Raw genomic sequence first — 5,328 nt, forward strand, 5'->3', positions numbered from 1 at the left:
AAAAGCACATTATGGTGACTGTTTTCTGATGGTGGGAGAAGTGGTTATCGTTTTTTGTGTGTGTGCTGTGTGTTAACGTTTGCCTGCTATGATGCGAAAATAAATATATAAATGGGAGAGAAAAAAAAAGAAAAACACATGATGGTGAGTGTTTTCTGATTGTGGGAGAAGTGGTTGGTGTTTTTTTAGTGAGTGTTTTGTTTTGTCTTTGAGCCGCCTCCTGTGATGCCAAGAAATGAATAAATAATTAACAGTGCATATCCTTAACCCAACAAGAGGACACTCGACTTATACATGACAACTCCTAGGCCGGTATTCTCAGACGCTTCTGTCTCTCATACCAACTTTTTCCACGGGGGTCAAAGCAGATCAGTCGGATTCTCATGAGTGTTTTTTTAGGTCCATAGTACAGATAGGAGGTCAGACTACCACCAGGGTCATTAAACTACCCCTGGCAATACCCACAACGCCTACGAAAGCTGTGTGTGCGTCTGTGTGTGTGTGTGTGTGTGTGTGTGTGTGTGTGTGTGTGTGTGTGTGTAGAGAGAGAGAGAGAGAGAGAGAGAAATAAATAAATAAATTCATAGATGGAGAGCAAGGATGAAAGAAAGGGAGAAATAGAATGAAACAGAGAAGAGAAAAATAAAGAGACAGACGACTAAGGAGAAGTGGGCCCCGATGCGAATGTTAGGAAACTCTAGCGGGCCGTCCTCGTGAGCGTCAGCACTCTCACTGGTGTTTTCTCTCGGCAGGTGTGTGGGTGCAATGTACACCTGAATGATGTTAATTGGTGAACAGCTTCCTACCAAGTAAAATCAATCCATCAATCAATCAGAGAAGGAAAATATAATAAAAACGACAAATTGGAATGAGAAAGAAAAGAAACGGATGCTGCGTCGCAAGCCGTCGCGAGAATTCCTTTGGATGCTTGTGCGCGTTTCCCAGGCCCGTCGGTCTTCCATCCCTGAACCGATAAACGCGGTGACCGGCGCCTTCACAGTAATTATGATTAATTTTATAATCCAGTCTGGTAGTTTTAAGAAGCGAGTTCTTGCATCCTCGCCTCGGCGGGGGTGTGGAGCGCCAGCGAGCCCAAGGTCTCCCTGGCGAGCATGGCAGGAATGCAGGGCTCCGGCAGGGCTCCTCGGCGTCCCTCGGGGCCCCGATGGAGGTGCCGGAGATCTTCCGGCTACAAACCCGGGCAGGTGGAGGTCGTTAGCCGTGGTAGGCAATCTGCCTAGGAGAGCAAACTCTATACAAACCCGGGCAGGTGAGGCTCGTTAGCCGTGGTAGGCAATTCACCTAGGAGAGCAAACTCTATACAAACCCGGGCAGGTGGAGGTCGTTAGCCGTGGGAGGCAATTCACCTAGGAGAGCAAACCTTGAACAATAAACCCGGGCAGGTGGAGGTCGTTAGCCGTGGTAGGCAATTCACCTAGGAGAGCAAACTCCGAACAATAAACCCGGGCAGGTGGAGGTCGTTAGCCGTGGTAGGCAATTCACCTAGGAGAGCAAACTCCGAACAATAAACCCGGGCAGGTGGAGGTCGTTAGCCGTGGGAGGCAATTCACCTAGGAGAGCAAACTCCGAACAATAAACCCGGGCAGGTGGAGGTCGTTAGCCGTGGGAGGCAATTCACCTAGGAGAGCAAACTCCGAACAATAAACCCGGGCAGGTGGAGGTCGTTAGCCGTGGGGGCAATTCACCTAGGAGAGCAAACTCCGAGCAATAAACCCGGGCAGGTGGAGGTATGTAGCCGTCGGAGGCAATTAACCGAGGAGAGCCAACTCTAAACAAACCCGGGAAGGAGGAGGTCGTTAGCCGTGGTAGGCAATTCACCCAAACTCTATACAAACCCGGGCAGGTGAGGCTCGTTAGCCGTGGGAGGCAATTCACCTAGGAGAGCAAACTCCGAACAATAAACCCGGGCAGGTGGAGGTCGTTAGCCGTGGTAGGCAATTCACCTAGGAGAGCAAACTCTAAACAAACCCGGGCAGGTGGAGGTCGTTAGCCGTGGTAGGCAATTCACCTAGGAGAGCAAACTCTAAACAAACCCGGGCAGGTGGAGGTCGTTAGCCGTGGTAGGCAATTCACCTAGGAGAGCAAACTCTAAACAAACCCGGGCAGGTGGAGGTCGTTAGCCGTGGTAGGCAATTCACCTAGGAGAGCAAACTCTAAACAAACCCGGGCAGGTGGAGGTCGTTAGCCGTGGGAGGCAATTCACCTAGGAGAGCAAACTCTAAACAAACCCGGGCAGGTGAGGCTCGTTAGCCGTGGGAGGCAGTTCACCTAGGAGAGCAAACTCCGAACAACAAACCCGGGCAGGTGGAGGTCGTCAGCCGTGGTAGGCAATCTTCCTAGGAGAGCAAACTCCGAACAACAAACCCGGGCAGGTGGAGCTCGTCAGCCGTGGTAGGCAATCTTCCTAGGAGAGCAAACTCCGAACAACAAACCCGGGCAGGTGGAGCTCGTCAGCCGTGGTAGGCAATCTTCCTAGGAGAGCAAACTCCGAACAATAAACCCGGGCAGGTGGAGGTCGTCAGCCGTGGTAGGCAGTCTGCCTAGGAGAGCAAACTCCGAACAATAAACCCGGGCAGGTGGAGCTCGTCAGCCGTGGTAGGCAGTCTGCCTAGGAGAGCAAACTCCGAACAATAAACCCGGGCAGGTGGAGGTCGTCAGCCGTGGTAGGCAATCTTCCTAGGAGAGCAAACTCCGAAAAATAAACCCGGGCAGGTGGAGCTCGTCAGCCGTGGTAGGCAGTCTGACTAGGAGAGCAAACTCTAAACAAACCCGGGCAGGTGGAGGTCGTCAGCCGTGGTAGGCAATCTGCCTAGGAGAGCAAACTCTAAATAAACCCGGGCTTGTGGTGCTCGTTATACTGTCGTAGACAATCCACGCGATGGGAACACCAAAGAAAAGGAAAATAAAAAAGAACACCAGAAAAATGGAAAATACAGAAACGAAACATCAAGAAAAGAAACAAAAAGATCATCCACCTTTAGGCCCTAACATCGCCAAAATTATGGGTGGGTCTCTTCTGGGGAGAAAGCGGCTCACCCAGACCAAAGAACATCAACAAGGGATGATATAGAAAAGAACACCAAAAAAATATGGAAAAAGAACAGAAAAAACATCGAAAAAGAAAAGCAACAGAAATAAATGAGCAACATCGAGAAAAGAAATACAAAGAAACATCATCCACCTTTCATTTAAACAACATCACCAAAATTATGGATGGGTCTCTTCTGGGAGGAAAGCGGCTCACCCAGACCAAGGAACATCAACAAAAGGATGATGGGAAAAAAATAACAACAAAAAGCATCAAAAAGAAGTAAAAAGAAAAAGAACAGGAAAACATCGAAAAAGAAAACAAAAGCAATAAAAAGAACGAAAAACACGACATCAAGAAAATAAAATAAAACAAACATCATCCACCTTTCGGCCCTAACAACATCTCCAAAATTATGGGTGGGTCTCTTCTGTGAGAAAAGCTCACCCAGACCAACGAACATCAACAAAAGGATGATAGGAAAAAAGAACACCAAAAAAGAACATAAAGAAAGAAAACCAACAGCAAGAAAACACAAAGGAAAAAAGAAAGAAAAAGAAAAGAAAAGAAATCAAATAGAAAAAAAGAAAAGAAAGAAAGAAAAGGAAAAAGAAAAAACAAAATAACAAAATAAAATAAAAATAAATAAACAAAATAATATAAACAAATAAATAAATAAATACAGAATATAGTAAAATTAACTAACTGACTCTAACTGCTTAACTAACTATCAAACTATCTACTTAACTAACCTACCTAACTAACGGAAATAAAGCTGTTTGACTACCCATTAACAAACAAACTAACAAACCACTTAACGATCTAACATGGATAGTGAGGTAAGGTGGGATTAGACTTACAGGAGCTGCCTTGTATAGACCAACCGGCCTCATGCAGACTCCTTACGTTCTTATGTTCGTTTACGTTTAAGAATATGGCCCTTAAACCCCATTCACACCTGTACTAATACCTGACAGGTTGGGTGACTCCTTCTACCTCTGCCTGTTTCCTCTCCTGCTACTGTCTCCGCTATCAGCACACAATCTTCCCTCAACCATAAAACCCACACCTAACCTAACCTAACCTTCCTGTATACTCCATTCACACCTGTGCTAATACCTGGCTGGTTGGGTGACTCCTTCTACCTCTGCCTGCCTTCCCTCCTGTTACTCTCTCCGCTATAAGCACAAATCTTCCCTCCCCCATAAAACCCACACCTAACCTAACCTAACCTTCCTGTATACCCCTTTCACACCTGTACTAATACCTGGCTGGTTGGGTGACTTCTACATCTGCCTGCCTCCTCCTGTTACTGTCTCCGCTATCAGCACACAATCTTCCCTCAACCATAAAATCCACACCTAACCTAACCTTCCTAACCTAACCTTAAAATATACCCTTTCATACTTGTGCTAATACATGACTGGCTCACTTCCCTACATTCAACCACTAACACCTCCAACCCCCCCCCCCCCGCTCCCCCCCACACACACACACGCATAAAACTATCAAACCCTCATTTAAAACAATATATCAAACACTCACAAGAAAAAACACCAGGACGCAACACTGTATAAGGCAAAGATGACGGTGGGAAGAGGGGTGAAGGTGTGTGGGGTCACACAATAACCTACGCATTACCCCTCCGTCCCCTTGGCCCGTGACCCCGCGCAGGTAACAGCAGACCCCCTCAGCCGGCGACACAGGACCGATTGTGACACGCAGGTTACCTCATTTTACCTTTTCCAGGCATACCCATTTCACTGACCCACGCGTGAGGAGGAGGAGGATAAAATAGCAAAGGAAAAAGACGACGAGGTGGAGGTCAAGAAAGGGGAGCTAGCGAGAGGGAGAAAAAGGAGGAGGAGGAGGAGGAGGAGGAGGAGAAACTCAACGTGGAGGGTAAGGTAGTGTAGGCTGCGGGGTCAGCTAAGCTCCGCACCATTATCCCCTATTTTCAGGAGTAAAAAAAAAGTCCTTGAATTGGATTTTCAAAGTGTTTCCATGACTGTTGAAGGTTTGTACAAAAGATATATGAAGAGATACTGATGTTTCATAAAGTAGATTATGAGATACTGGCACGGACCTAAAACGAATCTTTACCTCGAAATGTTTAAGAATATGGCCCCTTATGTTCTTACGAGTATAGAGGTTTTGCAGTGACGTCACGAAATAGCGTCGTCTGCACCTTGTGCGTCGTCTGCAAACCCTCTGGTGGTCCCCTCCCCAGCAGAGCGAGCGGACGCACCACGTGTGCCCCATCCCTAAGTCACTACCCG

The 5,328-nt window shown here is 47.3% G+C and overlaps 2 long non-coding RNA genes across 24 annotated transcripts; one reads left to right on the forward strand and one right to left on the reverse strand.

Moving 5' to 3' along the window:
* The first annotated feature begins 1,160 nt into the window (after positions 1-1,160).
* LOC126993759 (uncharacterized) lies at positions 1,161-3,160 on the forward strand. 21 transcript variants are annotated; one of them, XR_007748234.1, is made up of 6 exons: positions 1,198-1,335; positions 1,540-1,675; positions 1,998-2,325; positions 2,394-2,529; positions 2,598-2,665; positions 2,799-3,160. It is a non-coding gene; the product is annotated as an uncharacterized LOC126993759 (long non-coding RNA). The 21 variants fall into 21 exon arrangements; XR_007748243.1 differs by having other exon boundaries at positions 2,063-2,325; XR_007748238.1 differs by having other exon boundaries at positions 1,540-1,607.
* On the reverse strand, positions 1,219-2,358 carry LOC126993761 (uncharacterized). Of its 3 annotated transcripts, XR_007748249.1 has the most exons (4): positions 2,225-2,358; positions 1,897-2,159; positions 1,504-1,639; positions 1,219-1,367 (listed from the first exon to the last, which is right to left on the reverse strand). It is a non-coding gene; the product is annotated as an uncharacterized LOC126993761 (long non-coding RNA). The 3 variants fall into 3 exon arrangements; XR_007748248.1 differs by lacking the exon at positions 2,225-2,358 and having other exon boundaries at positions 1,436-1,571; positions 1,965-2,090; XR_007748247.1 differs by lacking the exon at positions 2,225-2,358 and having other exon boundaries at positions 1,965-2,090.
* Positions 3,161-5,328: the final 2,168 nt, after the last annotated feature.

The sequence above is a fragment of the Eriocheir sinensis genome, unplaced genomic scaffold (assembly GCF_024679095.1).
Source record: "Eriocheir sinensis breed Jianghai 21 unplaced genomic scaffold, ASM2467909v1 Scaffold67, whole genome shotgun sequence".
Lineage (NCBI taxonomy): Eukaryota > Metazoa > Arthropoda > Malacostraca > Decapoda > Varunidae > Eriocheir > Eriocheir sinensis.